At 43.1% G+C, this 12758-nt stretch overlaps 1 pseudogene; it reads left to right on the top strand.

The window, feature by feature from the left end:
* Nucleotides 1–11610: 11610 nt before the first annotated feature.
* On the top strand, nt 11611–12446 carry LOC103222452 (DNA-directed RNA polymerase III subunit RPC7 pseudogene; annotated as a pseudogene).
* The last annotated feature ends 312 nt before the right edge of the window (nt 12447–12758 follow it).

The raw sequence follows: 12758 nt of genomic DNA, 5'->3' as shown, positions 1-12758 counted from the left end.
TCCCAGCTACTCAGGAGGCTGAGGTGGGAGGATTGCTTGAGACCAGGAACTCAAAGCTGCAGTGAGCCATGATCGTGTCACTGCACTACAGCCTGGGAGACAGACTGAGACCCTGTCTCTACAAACAGTGTGTTTGTGAAAACTGGTTGAACATCTCTAGGATATTTAGTCTCTAAGGGCAATTCCAGGCATATATAGTCATACAAGTGTATGAACTAGGATTCAGATAAAGCAGTCTGGAATTACAAGTTTTCCCAGGGTGGGGGTTGCTGTGGTTGCTGGTTGTGTTGCGTGGCCAGGTCACATGACCTCAGGGGAATTTTTGGACCACCCAGGTCACTCAGTTATTGGGCATAACAAAAAAGAGAATGATGTGACTACACTGGAAACGGTTACTGGGCACATTTCGGCAGCATAAGAGGGGAGAAAGCATCAACTGAGAACTGCTTATAGAGAGCAGAAAGTCGATCGGGAAGACCCAGTCAGAACTCCTAGGGAGGGAACGCAGCCATTTTGTGTTGGTGATTGGTAGGTACTGCCAAAGAAATAAAGAGACCTGGCTTTGTCAAGTCTTATGAGCTAAACTGTGTCCTGCTCAAATTCATATGTTGATTTCTGAACTCCCACTACCTCAGAATGTGACTTATTTGGAGACATGATTTTTACAAAGGGAATCAAGTTAAAATAAATCATTAGGATGGGCCCTAATCTGATAGGACTGGTGTCCCTATAAAAAGGGAAAATGTGGGCCAGGCACAGTGACTCAAGCCTGTAATCCCAGCACTTTGGGAGGCCAGGGCAGGCAGATCACTTGAGGACAGGAGTTCAAGGCCAGCCTGGCCAACATGATGAAACCCCATCTCTACGAAAAAATACAAAAATTAGGTGAGTGTGATGGTGCATGCCTCTAATGCCAGCTACACGGGAAGCTGAGGCAGGAGAATCGCTTGAGCCTGGGAGGTGGAGGTTGCATTGAGCTGAGATCACACCATTGCTCTGCAGCCTGGGTGACAGAGTGAGACTCCATATCAAAAAAAAAGATTTTAAAAAAAAGTGTGTGTGGGGGAGTATCTGGAAAAAAACATGCAGAAAGGAAAACGAGTGAAGAGACCCAGAGAAGATGGCCCCTGACAAACGAAAGGGAGAGGCCTGGAACAGAGCCTTCCCTTACACCCTCAAGAGGAACCCAAATCCAGCCGACACAGTGATTTCAGACTTCTAGCTCCAGAGTTGTGAGACAATACATTACTGTGTTGACGCCACCCAGTTTGTGGTGCTTTGTTACAACAGCCCCAGCCACTGCTATCCCAGCCACGAGAATAGCATGAAGGGGAGCCACTCTAAGTTGCAGAAGGGTAGAAAATCTAACCCAGGGGGCTTGTGGCTGAAGCTGCCTCTCCCTGGGCTACTGCAGCAAGCTTCTTCCTGTCCCATCTGCTGCTCAGCGCTCCTGCCTAGTCCACAGTGTTATCAAACAGTCTTCCTCAAGTAGCCCCCTTTCCTGCCACTCGGTTTCCCATGTACCTACAGGAATGCATTGCCACTTTTTCGGATGCTCCATGGGTAGGGCGCAGTGCTATACCAGGCAGCTGCCATCTCCACAGCTAGCTCTTCGAAAAAAACTGCAAAATGGATACACTTAAGTCTAGGCTGCTCTACTTTCTTCCATACTCTCAATTATTCGTGCCCAGGCCCCACCTGAGATCAATTCAACTACAATCTCTTAGGACAGGCTGGAGGACCAGTGTATTTTAGAAACCACCACTCCCCTCCAAAGAATTCTAAGATGTAGTCAGGATTAAAAAACATTTCTAGATACTCCTGCTCCTCAAGTCAGCCCTCTCTAGCTTTGAACCACGCTTCAAAAATATTTCTTCTTAATCAGCATCCAAACCCTCATTCCCTCAGTGAAGTTACATTCAGCTATAAGGAAGGCAATTTGATTAATATATGCTGATCCCTCAAAGATGTATTGCCCCTGCCGGGCATGGCGGCTCACGCCTCTAATCCTAGCACTTTGGGAGGCCGAGGTGGGCAGATCACTTGAGGTCAGGAGTTTGACACCAGCCCAAACAACATGATGAAAACCTGTCTCTACCAAAAAAGTATAAAAATTAGCCGGCCGTGGTGGTGGGCACCTGTAATCCCAGCTACATGGGAGGCTGAGGCAGAAGAATTGCCTGAACCCGGGAGGCAGAGGTTGCAGTGAGCTGAGATGGCACCACTGCACTGCAGCCTGGGAGACAGAGTGAAATCCTGTTTTAAAAAAGAGAAAGAAAGAAAGAAAGAAAGAAAGAAAGAAAGAAAGAAAGAAAGAAAGAAAGAAAGAAAGAAAGAAAGAAAGAAAGAAAGAAGGAAGGAAGGAAGGAAGGAAGGAAGGAAGGAAGGAAGGAAGGAAGGAAGGAAGGAAGGAGAGAGGAAGGAAGGAAGGAAGGAAGGAAGGAAGGAAGGAAGGAAGGAAGGAAGGAAGGAAGGAGGAAAGGAGATGTATTATTGTAGTCAATATTTCTGGGGAAGAGTTGCCACTATGAAAAGATAATACTTAGGCAAATCAACCCTAAATTGGAAGTATCAGAACATATTTTGACCCAGGAACCCCAGACCTACTATGTTAAATACTTCTTCTTTCCTGCTGTGTCTCATTTATATGCTGGACCAGATAGAGAACAGGAATGTGTAATACCATTTTCATTCCATTTCAGCAACAAAAAATATCAAGCACTTCCTACAGCTCTGACACTAAATAATTACAAAAGACACAGCCATGTACAGAGATGTCATCTCTACCTCCAAGGAAAACACAATCTAGAAAATAGGTATCATGGGTCTAAAAGTAAACCAAAACTGAAATGAACCAATCTTTAAAAATAAAGCAACATAAGAGCCTTATCTACCAAAATCTGTGGACTTCAGCCAAAACAGAATTTAGAGATAAATTCATAGCTTTAAAATCGATATATTAGGGCCTTAGAAAGAAAATCAACTAAGAATCCAACTCAAGGGCAATGTGGTCATCATGGCAGTAGGTTTCCCAGTCTCCTTATAACCTCTCCTGACAACCAAGTAGAGCAGATAGGATGCACCCCTCCAAACCCGTCCCCTCACCTCAGCCAACAACAACAAAAATTCCACCTCTAACCTTTAATCTCTTCAACCAAATTAGGTGACAGGAGACCTATCAAACTTGAGGACATGGACAAACACACCAAACCAGCAACAACAGGACTTGGTCACAAAAATAAAAAAGTCACCCACAAATTCTCACCCCCAAAAGGTGAAGACAACACCCTGAGCAGAGCTGAGCGCATCCTGAGCAGGGAAGAGGAGTCCCAGGGGCTCACAGTGAAGATAACTGGGCCTGGCTTTGGGTGGAGCAGAGAGGGTGGAACAGTTTAAATTCCTGAGTCTCAGAAATATCCGGCAGACGATTCATTCCAGAAGGAAAGAGCCACAGTCTGAGGGAAAATTACTGGAAACAGAAACCACATTGAGCTGGGCTCAATTTGAGTAAGTGAAAGAGAAAGCGTAGATCACAGGGGAGGAGGGTCCTGGGGACGAAGGTCTCTGTAAATACGCAGCGTCAATATTCACCATGTGAAACAGCATGGCGCGGAAGGCCAAACCTAGGGTGCCCAAGGGCCGGGGCTGGGGCTGGAGGCAGGAAATCCTGAACCTGGCTCATGTCAAAGAGACAAAGAAATGGCTACAAAGACAGGCCTAATTTTGAGTCATTCATGGTATCAGCAGAGGAGGTGGCCTCAAGCCATGAGCTAGGGATGCTGCCCTGGCCCATCCCTCCCCAAACTCCCTTTCCCCAGAGAATCTTCTCAGTTCCATATATAACTCTCCTTGCCCCATTGTGTAGCTGCAAACCAGTTTTCCCTGGTAACTGGAATTAATCACTCCTGTCAGTAGAAAAAAAATGAAAGCTAAAACCCTTATTCTTCTAATTGGTAAAATACTATACAGAGCCCAAAATAGCTGGATGGCATTCTCATCTTCCAATCAATGATCCTACCAGTGCATCCCCTGATGTAAGTGTTCTCCCCTTCAGACCTAAGACTTCCAAGCCAACAAAGCTCCAAGTTGCCAGGATAGGAAGCAAAAATTCTGTAAGTGGGTGACTAGGTGTAAGGGAGAGAGGAACCACTTCCACTTCTACCCTTTGATTTCCAGACTAGTGAATTCTTGCCATGGAGAAGGCAATGCCATATAATGATTTCTGATTCAAAGGACATACTGCACCTTGTGACACAAAACCCCATGCCTTCAGGACACTGCCTTCCAACTGGTGCTGCAACTGAGTCATTAAGAAGCTATTCCACCTTTCTTTTTTTTGAGACAGAGTCTCACTCTGTCGCCCAGGCTGGAGTGCAATGGCGCGATCTCAGCTCACTAAACGCTCCGCCTCCCGGGTTCACGCCATTCTCCTGCCTCAGCCTCCCAAGTAGCTGGGACTACAGGCGCCCGCCACCATGCCCGGCTAATTTTTGTATATTTTTTAGTAGAGACGGGGTTTCACCGTGTTAGCCAAGATGGTCTCGATCGCCTGACCTCGTGATCCGCCCGTCTTGGCCTCCCAAAGTGCTGGGATTACAGACTTGAGTCACCGTGCCCGGCCATCCACTTTTCAACAAGGCCATTTATTTCCACGTGATAGGGTATGTGGAAGTACCAATGAATCCCAAGAGCATTAACCCACTGCTGTACTTTTTTGACTGAGAAATACATTCCTTGATCAGAATGCCCTTGAGAATGCTCTGAACCTGGATGGGGCATTCTTCTGTGAGCCCGCGGGTGGTGAGGGGAGGCACAAGAATCACAGGCAGGGAAACCAGATCCTTGTCCAGAATGTGTGTCTATCCCAGCGAGAACAATCACTGCCTGATTCCAGGAGAGCAGAGGTCCAATACCATCAACCTGCCACTGGGTGGCTGACTGGTCCTCTCAGGGAATGGTATCATATAGGGGGTTGGTGCTTATCTCTGCGGTTGGCAAGTTAAGCGCTCACTTAGCTATAGCCAGGTCAGCCTTGGTAAGGGGACATCCACATTGTCGGGCTTATGCACGGCTCCATCTCCACTGACATGACCAGTTTATCCATGAGTCCATTGAGCAAGCCCTGGAGTGGCTGGGAAAATATGTTGACTGACATGGATTGAGTATATAATTTGGTCCTCTTGACTATTGAAAGCCTCCTCTGATCCGCAAAGGATGTCTTTTGATGAGCAATCCCATGGGACACAAAAATCTTCACAGTCTGCCCATGCTGAGAGGTCCATCCACATAACTTTCCCAGACTTCCTTGTCCCTAATCCTCCAGTCCTGTTCTTTCCAAGTACCTGACCACCTGATCAAACCATTTGCAATTACTCTTGAATCAGTATAAATCATGTTATGATGTGAATGTCTGTGTTTCCTCAAATTTGTATGTTGAAGACCTAACCTTCAGTGTGGCTGCATTTGGAGATGGGGCCTCTAAGGAAGTAATTAAGGTTAAATGAAGTCAAAAGGGTGGGGTCCTGATCTGATAGGATTAGTGTCCTTATAAGAGGAGACACTAGAGACATTTTCTGTCTCTCTCTGTCTCTCTCTCTCTCTCTCTCTCTCTCTACACACACACACACACAGACACACAGATACACACACACACACACACACACAGAGAGAGAGAGAAAGGAAAGTCCATGTGAGGACATAGTGAGAACGTGGCCATCTGTAAGGCAGGAAGAGGCCCCTCACCAGAAACTGAATTAGCTGGAACTTGAAATTTCAGCCTCTAGAACTGTGAGAAAATTAATTTCTGTTGCTTAAGCCACTTAATCTATGGTATTTCATTATGACATCCCAAGATGACTAAGACAGGTTTTTGTATTGAGAAGCAGGGAGTTGCCATAATAAATGCTAAAATTGTGGAAGTGTCTTTGGAACTGGGTAATGCGTAGAGGTTGGAGGAGTTTTGAGGTGCATGCTAGGAAAAGCCTACATTGCCTTAAAAGGACTATTGGTAGAAATATGGCTGCTAAAGGTAATACTGGTGAGGTTTCAGCTGAAAATGAGAAACAGTTTATTGGAAACTGGAGGAAAGATGATTCTTGTTACAAAGTGGCAAAGAACCTGGCTGAATTGTGTTCTAGTGTTTTGTTGAAGGTAGAACTTACAAGCAATGAAACTGGATGTTTAGCTGAGGGCATTGCTAAGCAAAATGTTGAAGAAGTCGTTTGGTTTCTCTTTATTGCTTATAGTAAAATGAGAGAGAAGAGAGAAATTGGAAAAAATTGTTAATCAAAAAGGACCCAGAGCTTGGGCCGGGCACGGTGGCTCATGCCTGTAATCTCAGCACTTTGGGAGGCAGAGGCAGGCAGATCATGAGGTCAGGAGATTGAGACCATCCTGGTTAACACGGTGAAACCCTGTCTGTACTAAAAATACAAAAAAAAAAAAATTAGCTGGGCATGGTGGCGGGTGCCTGTAGTCCCAGCTACTCAGGAGGCTGAGGCAGGAGAATGGCATGAACCTGGGAGGCGGAGCTTGCAGTGAGCAAAGATTGCACCACTGCACTCCAGCCTGGGTGACAGACTGAGACTCTGTCTCGAAAGAAAAAAAAAAAAAAAGGACCCAGAGCTTGAAGATTTGGAAAATTCTCAGTCTATCCGTATTGGAAAAACAAAAAATGAAGAAGCATGTCCTAAAGAGAACACTAAGGTTGTGGCTGGCCAAACATTTGATAAAGAGATCATGGATTCAACCCGTGGATTTTGCTACCCAGCTCATAGGAGCCAGAGATAGAAGTTAGGCACTGCCAGTTTGAACTAAAGGGGACAGAGAAAGTGAGACAGGTTGAAAAAAGGCTGTCGGATATTGCGATTCTACAGAGCTGGATGGTAGAACTGCTCAGTTGAGAAATATGCTTTGTCCTTCAAGAAAAGGCAAGAATGAACCTGAAGGCAATTCAGAGATCATCAGGGCTCCCACCACAGAACCAAGAGGGTAAGGTTGGTTTCTTCTCAGTTTCAGTAGACCAGATGGCTACCACAGAGAGCTGTGCAGGTGAGGTTGCCACAGAGAGTGATGGGGCGATGCTGCCACTCCAATGGGCTGGGATTGGGGGTGGACAAAGCACTGAACAAAAGAGGATTATGCTCAACCCCTAAGATCTAATGGAATTTACCTTGCTAGGTATCGAACTTGCTTGGGACCTGTCACCCCTTTCTTTCTTCTGATTTCTCCCTTCTGGAATGGGAATGTTCATCCTATGCCCTTTCCACCATTATATTTTGGAAACACATAACTAGTCTGGTTTCACAGGTTCATAGCTGATGAGGAGTTTTGCTCACAATGAATTGTACTTCGATTTTCATCCATACCTGATTTTGATGATATTTAGTTGAGATTTTGGTCTGTAGAACTAGAGTTGATGCTGGAATGAATTAAGACTTTTGGGACTGTTGGAATGGAATGAATGCATCTGCATGTAAGAAGGGCATGAACTTTGTAGGAGGCGGAAGTGGAATGAAACGAGCTGAATATCTGTATCCCTCCAGAATTAACATATTGAAATTCTACCCCAAATGTGATCATATTTGGAGATGCGGTCTTTAGGAGATCATTAGTATTAGATGGGGTCCTGAGGATGGGGCTCTCAGGAGACATCAGAGAGCTTGCTCTCTCTCTTTCTCTCCCTGCGCAAGCACAAGGAAGTGGTCACGTGAGCACCCAGAGAAACAGTAGCTGCCTGCAAGACTAGAGAACAGTCCTCAGAATGAAACCTCCCTGGCTGGCACCTTGAGCTTGGACTTCCTGGCCTCTAGAACTGTGAGAAAATACATTTCTGTGGTTTAAGCTACCAAATCTGTGGTATTTTGTTATGCAGCCCAAACAGACAAATACAGATACGTACTCTATGACATATTTATAGAAAGGTTTAAAACATGTAATTCTTCCATATGCTGTTTAGAAACACACACATATGTAGTAATAATGTAAATACATCCACAGGAAGTATAAACACCAAATTTAGGAGAGTGGTTCTCTTTGCAGGGTAGGGGAAGGGGAAATGCAATTGGAGAAGGGCCAGGAAGCCTCAACTATATTTGCTATTTTATTTCCTAAGGTGAATGCTATGTTGTTTTCTAAATCTTTTTGTATGTTTTTTATGTCACAAGAATATTTTTAAAAGAAAAGATTGGGTACTCATGACATCATCAAGGCACTGGATCAAGTTTTACCAAGTTATATAAGCCAACATACCCTATAATTGTTTCAGCCAGTAGGAGTATGATTTGTTTGTTGCCGCAGTCAGAGGCTCATCAGAGATCTGGTCTCCTCCATGAGGCCTCACCTAACTACTGCAGATCTGGAATAGCCTTGTCTCTCACATGCTATAAACTATGATGGCTTTCACTTGGTTCAACATTGTGTGGATTTATTCCCTAAGTATTTCATGTGCAATTATCCACCACAAAATAATAACAATAACAACAATATATACCATTTATTGGGTGCTTTCTGTGTGTCAACAACACAGTGCTTAACTTTGTCACATCCAAGTACTAACCAGGCCTGACCCTGTTTAGCTTCTGAGATTGGACAAGTTTGGGTGCATTCAAGGGTGTATGGGCGTAGACTCAGCACTTCACTTTCTACATCCATCATTTTAAACCATTCTCACTATTACTAACTCTGTTTTTGCACACAAGGAAACTGTAGCTCAGAGATGCTAAATTATTCATCCAAGGTCACACAGCAAAAAAAAAAAAAAAATGCTAAGCCCAATTGTTTTCTGCCAGCTCCTCCAAGCAGGAACCTGTCTGCTTTCCTACATTCCCCACCACGACCTGAGGCTAGGTCCACCAGTGTGAGCTGATAAAGCAACAGACCCTCTGCCCCAAGAGGTTGTTCAGAACAGAGCCTTGGTGACAAGGACCAGCTGCAGGGTGGATGAGCAGGGCTTCCCATTGGTGAAGGCTGCACTGGCATGGCTCTGGAGAGCCTATTGGCCTCATTGTGCACTCATGGGCCACAGCGGTACCATCCTCTGGGTCTCCACCTGACCCAAGCCACAGGCACTCAGACTTGCTGGAGCACTTGCTACCAGCTCCCACTAGGTGTCTCTGTTACTTTAGTTTTTGGGTGCTCAAAGGCAAACCAAGGCCACTTACTTAAAACTATTCAAATCCGGATAAACAGGCTGCCTGGAACTCCGCGGTGGCCTCAGAGAAACCAGACTCCTGTAGCCAGAACCTGTGGGCTTGAGAAGGAGAAGATAAAGTAACTTACATTTATTGAAGGCCTTTTGCACATCAGCCAGTTTACATACCTTAATATTAACAATAGTCAACACTAAGTAATGCTTTGTATGCACAAGACACTGTCATGTGCTTTTTGCAAATATGAATGCACTCGTACCTCATAACAACCCATAAGGACAGAGGTATGAAGGGTTAAGTAACTTGCTTAAGGTCACACAGCTAGTACACAGCATGGTCATTTGGATCATTCAGGCCTCATAACTACCCTGCAAAATATATGTTGTTATCCCTATTTTGCATATGTGGAAACCAGGCTCAGAAAAAGTAAGAGGCACAACATTATACAGCTAGACAGTGGCCGAAGCAGAATTCAAACTTAGATCTATTTGACTCAGGCCAAAATATGAGTTGGCTCCATTCCCTGGGAAGGAGTGAAGACCAGATCATAGGGAGGATCTTGTGTCTTTGGCCCCACATGTGTCACACACACAGCCCTGCAGACTCCACAAAGGACTGTGCAGACACACTTCTCTGTAGACAGGCCTGAGATGTTCTGAACTCTACCAGGAATTGCTTTGAAAGTAAGGGAGGGGCGACAAAATGTCATCTTTGCATGTAAAACCCCTCTATGGATATGTAGAGAGAAGCAACTCCCCACTCCAATTCAGGAGGATGAAGGAGAATTGCCTTAGAGGGGGTAGGTTTTGGTTGAAGCTAGCAGAGGTTGCCATAGGTGGGATCTGAGGGTATCTGTGGAAGGCCTCAAAATTGCTCCCTTTAGACTGGTTGGCTTCACTGCTGAATTCTACGACTTTTAAAGAACTAATACTATTTTTTCTCCAACTATTCCACAAATTTGAAGGGGAAGGAATTCCTCCAAATTCATTCCACAAGACCAGCATTACCCTGATGCCAAAAGCAGACCAGGACACAACCAAAAAAGAAAACTATAGGCCAATATTCCTGATAAACATAGTTGCAAAATTTCTCAGCAAAATACTAGCAAACTGAATCTAACAGCATATCAAAAAGATTATATACCATGATCAAATTGCAAGGATATTTCAACATATGAAGATCACTAAATGTGATAAATCACATCATCAGAATGAAGGACAAAACCATATGATCATTTTAATAGATGGAGAAAAAGTGCTTAATAAAATACAACATTATTTCATGATAAAAACTCTCAACAAACTAGGTATAAAATGAATATACCTCAAAACAATAAAGGTTATATATGACAAACCCACAGCTAACATATTAGTACTAATATTATACCAAATGGGGAAATGTTGAAAGCCTTTCCTCCAAGATCTGGAACAAGACAAGGATGCCCACTTTCACCACTGTTATTCAACATAGTACTTCAAGTCCTAGCCAGAGCAATTAAGCAAGAGAAGGAAATAAAACGAATCCAAATTGGAAAGAAGAAATTCAAACTGTCCCCATTTATAGACAATATGATTTAGAAAAACCTAAAAACTCCACCAAAAAACTGTTAGAACTAACAAACAAATTCAATAAAGTTGGAGGATACAAACTCATCATACAAAAAGCGTCAGCATTTCTATTTGCTAATAATGAACAATCTGAAGAAGAAAGCAAGAAAGCAATCCCATTTACAATAGCCAGGAGAAAAGCAAACCCAGAAGTAAATTTAACCAGAGGTGAAAAATCTCTACAATGAAAAACTGTAAGATACTCATGAAAGAAAATTGAAGAGGACACAGAAAATGAAAAGATATTACATGTTCATAGATTAGAAGAATATTGTTAAAATGTCCATACTGCCAAAAGTGATGTACAGATTCAATGCAATCCCTATCAAAATACCAATAACATTCTTCCCAGAAACAGAAAGAACAACCCTAAAATTTATATGGAATGATTGAAGACCGTGAATAGTCAAAGCAATCCTGAGCCAAAAGAACAAAGCTGGAGATATCACACTACCTGACTTCAAAATATACTACAGAGCTATAGTAACCAAAACAGCACAGTGCTGGCTTAAATACAGACACATAGACCAATGGAAAAGAATAAATTAAGAACCCAGAAATAGCTCTTTGGCCCTGAGGTCCTACAAAAGGCCAGAGGAGTACAGGTACTCAGGGAGGCTGCGCAGTCCCGGGCCTATATCGATCACCACATCCTGCTTGGAGCCACGCTTGGAGCCATGCACCAGCCAGATGTTGGCATGGTTGCCCAACTCATAGAAGCATTCTTGAATCCAGAAGATACTACCACCTAGAGACTTGTGGGCATACCACTCGAGCGCCAACATGCTGGGCAGCGGTGCAGCCAGGCGGATGCCTTTCAGAATTTGCCCACTCATCTAGTATAACTAGTTCTGATGGCTGGGAGTAAAGGAAGAGGAGGATGTGGTGCTTATACCTTTAATATTGAGGCTGTTGGATTTAGCAAAGGTGAAAAGTTACCTTATGTAGTGTTGAAACCACCCCCACTATTTCTTGATGCAGATTATAAATCGGTGGCACTGAAAACAGAAGATGAAGAGTATATACTGGCTTTGAAACGGGAGTTGAGAGAAACAATGAAAAGAATGCCTTATTTTATTGAAACACCTGAAGAACGACAAGATATTGAAAGGTATAGTAAAAGATACATGAAGGTATATAAGGAAGAATAAATACCAGATTGGAGAAGACTTCCAAGAGAGATGATGTCAAGAAATAAATGTAAAAACACAGGCCCAAAACCCAAAAAGGCAAAAGACGCAGGCAAAAGCACTTCACTCACTAATACTTCAGATGTGTTGAAAAAAATTGAGGAATTGGAAAAGAAAGGTGATGGTGAAAAATCAGATGAGGAAAATGAAGAGAAAGAAGGAAACAAAGAGAAAAGTAAAGGTGATGATGATGATGACGATGATGCTGTAGACGAGGAGGAACATGACGAAGACGAGAAAGAAGAGGAAAATGACTACATTAATTCATACTTTGAAGATGGAGATGATTTTGGCACGGACAGTGATGACAACATGGATGAAGCAAACTACTAAGCATGAAATTTTTCAAAAAATATTTTTATGATGCAGCTTCTGAACATCTGGACAGATTTGTTTTGTATTGTTTTCCGATAAGGAATAAGTATTTTTGTTTCTGGTTTTATTTTTTTGGACAAATATTTGTTGCCAAAATATGCAAAACCACTTTGAGTTTACATACTAGTTACCTTACATATTAGTCCCTGACATATTCTAAACACCTCTGCCATCTCTCTTATGTACTCTTGTGGATTTTTTTGTATTATTTGAATATGAATGTGTGTAAAGAATTTTTGCTCTCTTAATCTATGTATACGTACTTGAAGAAATCATTCTTGCTTAAGTGCTGATCTTTTGTAAAACTATTGCTAGTTATAATGGATTTCTATAACCTGAAAGTTGATATAATACAGCACATGGGGTACTTTTAAAACAAAGAAACTTGGAAATAATTTTATTTTTTACTTTTACACAGTATGTTCTAGACTACTGCA

The sequence above is a fragment of the Chlorocebus sabaeus genome, chromosome 18, assembly GCF_047675955.1.
Source record: "Chlorocebus sabaeus isolate Y175 chromosome 18, mChlSab1.0.hap1, whole genome shotgun sequence".
Taxonomy (NCBI): domain Eukaryota; kingdom Metazoa; phylum Chordata; class Mammalia; order Primates; family Cercopithecidae; genus Chlorocebus; species Chlorocebus sabaeus.
This window is presented reverse-complemented; position numbering and strand designations above follow the sequence as displayed.